Genomic DNA, 9,391 nt, shown 5'->3' with positions numbered 1-9,391 from the left:
ATATGATATATTTTCAACCGCCTACTCAAAGTGTTTGTAAGCATAAAACGTATATTCGAAAGACTGAATATTGGTAAAACACTAACAGGCAACATATCACTAGTTTGTATTGGATATTTATCGATCTCCTTTTATTTCATCTTAAAGAAGATGTTTATTTATTTATCAATTGATGCGCTGTAACTTTGACTGGCATTCCAGCGCTCAAATACATGGCTAGATTTTCATCCAAATGTGTGTTTTTTTAACTGGGGGTAGGGAGTTACATTTTTTCGTTGAATATAATTATGTTCAAGATATTTCTTATTGCATAAGCGATCATATACATGTGTTTCAAGACGAACCACGGAAACTATCGTAACAATTTTCCTTTTTTGTTTTTGTTAATGTTTAAATCGTTAGTATTTGGAATGGAAAATTTAAGATCTGCGATCTGATATTTTGTCAGCAGTCTTTTATCACTGGTTAGCAGATATTTACGCAAAACATATCTAATCCGAAGACAAAAAATAAAAAGTTGGAAAAACGGTAAATCTGTGAGAGTGCAGCTTTAAAGCCACTCCCGGATAGTACCGGATTGATACGCAAAATAGGTCCTAGTTCAACATTGTTATTCGAGTCAATAAAATGTCAGGAGTGGCGGTAAAAACAAGAGTGAACGGGCGGAGATGAAAAACTACTACTTAACTCATAGTCGTCTTAATAATACGATGTACTCGGTAATGAAGAAAGCGAAAAATAAAATTAATATTCAGTGTTCTTTTACGCTATTGTATAATGATAGATTTGTAAAAAAACACGATTTAAACGATCCACATTTTCATTATTGCAGAAACTGGGAGGTGAAGCTAAATATCACAGTTTTCCGGATGCACTCCTTCTTCCAAATAAGATGTACTACATTTAATACGTTTGTTTTAATATACCCAAAAAAGGATGAACAAATATGAAAAAAACAGGTTTCTAGAAAGGATACCGACTTGATTTTGAACCAGAGTGCCAATTTAATACAGAAAAGAGTTTTTGTGTTCAAGTATAAATATTTCATTTAATTTGAATAAAAGAGAAGAAAGGGTGCTATTTTTTCATTGAATATGACATGTTTTGACACTGTATTGCAAAAAAGATATTTTCCGTCCACAATATTGAAAAAAACAGTGCATGTGGAACTCTGTAAATTGGTTGTTTGCAGCCTTTTTCCGAACTCAGGGTCATGCATTTTTAACTCCAAATTTGGTGAGACATTGAATTGGTCAACATCATGTTTTCTTGTGATTAAATTTTTGTGTCTTGGATTGTCCTACAGCAGCCTGTTGCTTGTTTTTCAATTAGGGCAGTTTTAAAGTGTAAAGACAGGTTGATGTCTAAACAGGACATATAGTGAACAACTATGGTCTTACGCCTGTACCCAAAGGCGTTCGTATGGTTGAGGTAAAACGATCTGTTTGACATTTAACAATTAGCAAGGACACACGTTGACGCGTGCAAAAGATTAAGATGTAACCGTACATGTAAACGGCTGTCAGCCCGAACAAGTCACTTTATCAGCAACCCGTAGGCAAATGTACCAAGTACGATGCAGAGCGTGAAACCTATTATAAAGTTGCTTCGTGTTTGAGTTTCTGTTTTCTGTCGTCTACAGTGGCGTACCTAGAAACATTAAGCATGTACTCGCAACCAGTTTGTGAAAGGTTTTTTTGACGGTGAAATTTTGCGTATATTTCATGACTTTTATGTGCTTTAAAAACGTTAATATTTTAGACATATCACATGTAAAACTCAAATAAAGATGAAAAATTTCGGCTTTTTTAACCATTACTTCTTGTATTGAACTGTAACATTTGTTTTGCATGTTACTATTATTGGTACCATTGTGCCTTACCCGGGTAAGGGTTGGGTTGTCACATCAATCTTCGCAAATATAACGTTTGTTATTGTTTTCAGTTATTTTTTCAGTAGTACGCGCTCGAGTATTTACGTAACGCTAGGTACGCCGCTGGTCTGCACATTAACGCTTATATCGAAAAGGTAACAAATAGGCGGGATTTAACCGTGCAATAACTTCCATGCGGATAAATAACGACGCTTTTCACTTATGCGCACGCTTGTTATTGAAAATTTTCCCACATAATGCAAAACCGGTCTGCAACTTCTGTGCGGATAACATTCGAAACTCCTCGGCCATTTTCCATCAAAACAACGATTTTGTTGTAAAAATGGCCGAGGAGATCCGAATGTGCGGATATATTTCAAGGCACTATATAGCACGCTTGTTATTGAACACTGTCCTTGAGACCATGGAACAAAACAGTAACATCATCCTCAACCCTCGTGATCAAAGTAATAATCTTACAGGGACAAGACACCAAATGAAAAAAATGCAAGAAAAAAGAGAACTGTTAAAAGCTTATATAAAATTGACATCGGTCTTACTCACTGATGTATCACATCGCTTACGACATATGTATCTTTCGGGCATTTTTCCCATTCTGAATTTACTGGGATTTTCTACCAAGTAAATCCCAGTAGGTTTAAAATAAAGCGCCACTAAATTTATCTGTACTCATAATCAGTAAAAATTTATTTGGGAAACCATTATGCGCTATTTTTAAACGGGGAAACTCAGATGAGACAGCAACATGATTGTTGCATGCATTCTTTTAATCATTTAAAGTGATGTATAATTGGCCTCCTACTAGGTCACATTGACATATCTAGGCTTGTTTTCAGGAAATACTTTATTTGCCGACTTTTGGACAATCTGGTGTCTAGTCCCCTTAATAACCGATTGGGAAAGGGTACACAACACTAGATGCATATGCCCAGTCGTCAAAACAGTTTTTGTCAATTGACTTATGCAACCATATGCTTTCATTTATTTAAAAAGTATACTCCTTTTTTCTTAAACCTTACTTAATTATTGGTTTTGCTATTTGATTGACTGGACAATATGGCTATTAACTATATTTGTATATGTTATGATATATAAAAATAAAGTTGACAAAAATCGATCCTTTGTACAAAAATCTAGGCAACGTGGAAATCGAGCCAAGTGAGTTCGAGCCATTGGGATTCTACTCGATATGTACACACTTTATCGTCGTACACAGTAATAGTTTGTGTATACCACGTGATAAATTGCGTCATAAATGCTACGTCGGAATGCAACAATTTGCTTCGAATGAAGACTTTAAACAAAGGTATCTTTACTATTTCTTCACCATTTTAAATGACACATAGCGCAGTCTACGCCGCTTACGGATCCCCGCCTTCGGTCTTTACCAGAGTTTGATTGAAAGTTTAGTTTCTTAAAGCACCTCGAAAGACCTTTTCACAATACGGCCGTCTGACGGAGCACTGTCAAAACATTATTTTCGAAACAGGTTTGTCGAAGTGTTTGATGAAACTAATCACCTCATCAAACTCAGGTAATAAAACGAAGGTGGGGCTCTTTAAGTGGCATAGACTGCCCTTAGTTTCATTTAAACTGATGTAGTAAAAGAAAAGTTATCTTTTATTTAAGTCTTCATTGTAAGTAAATTGTTGCTTTCCGACGTAGCATATATGATGTAATCTATCACGTGGTATACACACACTGAGTAACGTACCTTTGAACTTAGACTTTCCATTGCATTCGGAACTCCTCGGCCAACCGAAGTTTCGCTTCTGGTAACGATTGATTAAATATGAATGTGAATATTTCTTTATTACTTGTTTTAATGCATCCTCAAATTTAAACAGGTACACCAAAAACTACAAAATAGACGATTTTCATCCACAACATCGCGTCACTGTAGTTTTTTTCTCAACTGTATCTAGATGAAAACACAGCGAAATCAGATTTGGCAGTTTCAAAATACCTCATCTGGATAATGATGATGTCGCACAGTGCTACAGAAACCTTTAATCTCTCAGAAAGAACAGATAGAAACAGGAAACAAAATTACCGTAGGTAATGAACGCCTCTCTCAATAAATGGCACCTAACCTTAGCCACTTATTTGCGTGCACTGCTCCTTAGCATTGTGCATAAATACTAATTTTAAAGCAAATACGTCATTACCGGTTTCTAGACGGATAACTTGTGATCAATACACATTTATATTGCACCAACTTGACACAACAATCATGAATAGTGTTGCTAATCGTCAAAACAGGCCAATATTATCGAGGGATCCTAACCTTAGCCGTGCCTTTTAGTTCGTTTTCCTCTCGAGTCGATGCCGATGTCCGAATGTTTGACAAAACTACAGCATGTTTCATGGAGATCCAAGTACCAATGGGTGTGGAATTCTCTCTAGCAGGTTTTTCACAATATGCCAGTGTCTAAACTGGCTTCCAAATTTTAAATCGCCGAAAAACTCACCTTTTACATGGGCGCCGCCATCTTGTTTGAATGCTAAGGTTAAGCTCGATTCTCCCCCCTGTTTAAGGAATAATCCAAAAGGGGAATAGCAGGAAGTACGTGAAGCTAGCGGCCTAGCGGTGTGAAGTCAGATGCCTAGCGGCGTGAAGTTGGCGGCCTAGCGGCCTAGCAGCCATTTTTTTCTCTATTTCAAAGCAATTGTTCATGCGTTTTCTTGGAAAACAATGATAATTCAATGTTGTTTATTCGTACATTAACATAGCGACCTTAAATTGTTTTTTTATATTCTAAAATTATCAATCTGAAGCGATTATAAACTATAAAAAATTATAAATGTCAGTCAAGCAGTTCATTGGCCTAGCGGCGTGAAGTAAGCGGCCTGGCAGCCTAGTGGCCTAAATAGATTCCTATTTCAAAGCATGTATACATGCTTTTTCTTCTAAAACAATGATAAATCAATTGTTCGTATGCTAAAATACCCCTTTGATAAATCTCAAGAAAAATAGATATACCTTGATGTAATGTATAAACGATTACTCAGAGCTACTCTCTAAATAAAACTTCTTAAAAAGGTGTAAACAAAATGCCTCTATATTGATATACCAACGCTATCCTCTATGGGGTGGTATGAACAGTGAACATATGTCTAGGAACATGATAAATAAGCATATTACCATCGAGTTATTTGATCACTACAAAAAAATGATTTTGTAAACCAAATTCAATGTGTTTGCAAATTTATAGAACCAAATGTTCATGCTATCAGCAGTGTTGTTAAGCATACACTGCTCTTTCGGGAACTGTCACACGTGTACACACTCATGCTATCAGCAGTATTGTTAAGCATACACTGCTCTTTCGGGAACCGTCACACGTGTACACACTCATGTTATCATTATTTGTTTGTTTTATATAAACCTCATTCGAAGATCCTTGGCCATTTTTATCGAAAACAACCTCGGATGTATGCCGGTATATCAGTTAAAGTAGTTCGGAAATTTTTGAATTATATCATTAATAAAATGTAGTCTTAAAAGTTGTTTTTATTGATCGAAGTTTAAATTGATTGCCAGTTAAATGTTTTGTTGCAAACATAATTAAGATTCCCAAGAATTAAGTCATAAAGTTTAACTGCTAAATAAAAATGGTACGCGATCTACTTGCAGCGGACATAAACGTACCATTTTCTGAGTATGTTAACCGTCCAAATACATCCAAGGTTGTTTTCGATAAAAATGGCCGAGGTGTTCCAAATGATATAAACCTCTATTTTCGGTAGATTCTGAGTACAGTGATTGGAAACTGGTAAGTCAGTGTCGTACCATCTCAAACAGGCTGAATAGTCAGTTGATTTGCAATTAAAAGAACGAAAGTTCGACTCCAAAAGTAATACTACTAGTATTTTGTTTGTGTTTTCACTTTTATTCTATTAGGATGTTTAGTTATCACTTTGTCATTAAATTTGCTTTTGAAAAAAAAAAAAACTGCTTTTATTTTCCAATGACTAATAGAAGTGTAGCACTAGAACACAACACGAAAAAAGGTGATCTTGATAGTAAATGTAACATCAAACGAAACCGGATATTAATCAAAGCGCTTAAAGCGTTGAAAGGCTTTCGGCCTGCTACGTTTTGTGAGTATAGTCATGTAATTGTAAAATAAATTAACAAAAGACGAATGTTGATGTTAGGCATCAAAGACGCGCCTGAATGGGTTTTATTGAATATTAATATATATCTATTGATGTTCATGAAACATGTTCTGATTAAGTTTCATGAATATTAGACCAAACATAATGCCTCTAGTGTGTTCCAGGTTGTACCTAGTCACCTAGTTTTCGACCCAATGTGACTTTTACAAGCGGTCGATATTTCATCAAGGGGTACATTTTGACAAAGTTTGAATATAAAAATTCCGAATAAACAAGGACATAGCCGAACTATGACGGTTTAATCAACTTTCTAGATCGAAGTTACTCGGTCGTCTCAGGCATGCGTAAATTATTTAGACTGGTACCTTGCATTATCACCGATAAAATTATTGGTGTCGGGTCGATTCGGCCGAGATATCATTTCGGCCTGATCCTTTTCGGCCTACTTTTATTCATTAATGTTTGTTTTAAATCGTTTGAATTACGCTTTGAACTTTCATTTTATATCAGTTAAATTTAAATTGTGTTAATATCGTAATTGCGTCTTATATTTGTTAGTAAAATCGTGTGAATTAAGCTTTGTACTTACATTTTATATCACTTAAATTTAAAATAGTCAATTAATGTCGTGTTAAGGCACTTATATTTGTTATCAAATGCATAATTTAAACTATTATTCACAATATGCCCGTAATTTCTCACATGCTCATTTACTACCACAGCGTGTTTATAAATCGTTTTCACAGAAAGTAAATTTCTAAAATAACGAACTCGTATGACCGGCGACCAGTCAATACAAAAACACAGAGAATAACTTTTTTAACTTCCTGTTTTAAACATAGGCTTATTCGTTTTATATGACGTTTTGGAAGTTTTACACGCATCAAAACGGTTATTGACGTCAAATTTTAAGTAAAGTTGAATAAAAGTTGATTTCATTAACAAATCTTTTTTTTTCATAACTAAAATTTATCCTTATACATTTCCCCATTGACAATTGCAAACATGTATCCTTATAGACGCGGCCTCTAGGCCGCGTCTAATAAACATCTAAAGACAGAATATGCATGCTCACGAATTTCTTCGCAAATACTTTAAGATTGTTATGCTGATACTCAATTAAATCAAAACCATGGAGTATCAGCCACTTGAAATACTCATTAAATATGTGCAATACCCGAATAATTACTAAAGTGTGGAGTAATATTAAATTGCATATAATACCGTATCTGAAACTTTGGTTAAATAAACAATGCACTGCCACGAATAACGCATTCAGGCATTTTTAAATTTACTCTACACTTCAAACCTGACTGAGTCGTATTTAATTTACTACCAGGGTATAACCGCTTAACCAACTGCATCCAATAAAATGCATTGGACGTGTTAATTCAGCTTATGTTTAAGGTTTCTTTCTATAATGATAGGATCCTCTCGCTAAATTCCTCTGGATCGAAGCACCCACATTCTATTTACTGATTATATTGATATATCTTAATATTGCCCTCAACCTATGTCACTCGTGGACAAAATGAACAGATTTATATCAGTGGTTTATAAATAAGCATATGCAACATGTTCAAGCATCTTGGTTGAAATTTCTGAGACAAACTGAAAAATACTCACACACATTCCCTTCCATTCGGCATTACGTGACTATTTTCACAAATTGTAGCAGGTCGAAAGCCTTTTATTGCTTTAAGCGCTTTGATTTCAATTGTAAAAGTGTATAATAAACAATTAGTAATGGTTAAAGGTTGTTAGTATGTACTTACAAGTAAATGGTTTGATGCGATACAGTCGCATAACCATCTATTTTGTGTAAGTACATACTAACAATCTTAATAAAATATTGTCAAGTAAGAGGCTATTTTAAACATAGAACATATACTAATGAATGAATTACAATCACCAAACAAAATGATTATAGCTTAAAATGAAATATTTCAATTTCACCAAAAACATTTTGGTTTGATATTTAACGCCAAACGAGAATTTAATTGCATCTTCAATAAGATCAATGTCTCCGGGTTAATTTCCGGGGAATAAACCCGTCCGAATCCGATAACCCAGATTCTATTTTTAACCGATAGTATCTAGCTCCCCGGCCGCGGCCGAAATGTAAACACAGATACAAATGTATTTGTTTTTATTCAGAACGCGTTCATTTCAAAACTATTTGCGTATTCTGCTTTTTATATTGCGTTTTGTAACTTGTCGATATATAAATAATTGCGTTTACTACGGAAAAACACAGCTTATTAGCACAATTTTAACCGCATAACATAGTATGAATACTCATTTTAGCGCTACTTTTAGCAAGCTAATTAATATGCAGAACGCAGCTCCGTAAAGCAGATATTAGAGTAAATTGGTAATGTAAGTTATGTCGTTTACCACCGGAGTTCTAACAGCGCTGGGGTTGATACGCCCGTGCGCGCATTCATTCGTCAAAAGTTAAAAATATTTTGTCGATATGTCGATGCGATTTCCGAGATACGGTTATAAAAGACTGCAGGCCTACGGCCTACAGCCTTAAAACAGATATTGGGCCTCGATATCGCAATCTTAAGTCGCCGGGGTAGCTTTTTGGGATGTTCACGAAGCTTTCTAAAAAGGTTTAATTGCAGCATTAATAATTAATTGTATTTGTTCGGCATTTATATGGGATCATCGCAAAATTGTATATAACTGGGACTTTAGACGTTTTTAAATACGGGCCCTCTGCTTAATCTTAGACTGAACACGTAAGTAAATAAGGGCATTCGGCTCAAACACAGACTTAAGACGTTACTGAAAATGGGCCCTGGGCTCAAACTCAGACTAAAGACAGTAGTGAATATGACCCTTGGCTCAAACTCACACTTAAGACGTAAGTAAATATGGCCCCTGGGCTCAAACACAGACTTCATACGTAAATAATATGGGCCCTGGGCTCAAACACAGACTTAAGACGTTAGCGAATATGTGGCCTCGGCTCAAACAAAAACTTAAAACATTAGTGAATATGTTGCCATGGCTCAAACAAAAACTTAAGACATTAGTGAATATGTTGCCATGGCTCAAACTCAGACTTAAGACGTTAGTGAATATATCTCTGGGCTCAAACACAGACTTTAGACGTTAGTGAATATGGTCCCTGGGCTCAAACACAGACTTAAGACGTTAGTGAATATGGTCCCTGGGCTCAAACACAGACTTCATACGTAAGTAATATTGGCCATGGGCTCAAGCACAGACTTAAGACGTTAGTGAATATGGGGCCTGGGCTCAAACACAGTCTTAGTACGTTAGTGAAGATGGGGCCTCGACTCAAACTCAGACTTAGGACGTTAGTGAATATGGGGCCTGGGCTCAAACACAGTTTTAGTACGT

The 9,391-nt window shown here is 35.5% G+C and overlaps 1 protein-coding gene across 1 annotated transcript in view; it reads right to left on the bottom strand.

Annotated features, from left to right (window-relative positions):
* Positions 1–10, bottom strand: part of LOC128217889 (protein rolling stone-like) — an 8,115-nt gene extending 8,105 nt beyond the window's left edge. Inside the window, exon 1 of the mRNA XM_052925326.1 lies at positions 1–10. This exon is cut by the window's left edge and continues 502 nt beyond it. The gene's annotated coding sequence lies outside the window, so the exon portion shown is untranslated.
* Positions 11–9,391: the final 9,381 nt, after the last annotated feature.

This window comes from Mya arenaria, chromosome 14 (genome assembly GCF_026914265.1).
Source record: "Mya arenaria isolate MELC-2E11 chromosome 14, ASM2691426v1".
Lineage (NCBI taxonomy): Eukaryota > Metazoa > Mollusca > Bivalvia > Myida > Myidae > Mya > Mya arenaria.
The sequence above is the reverse complement of the archived record's forward strand: the minus strand, read 5'-3'. Positions and strand labels throughout refer to the sequence as shown.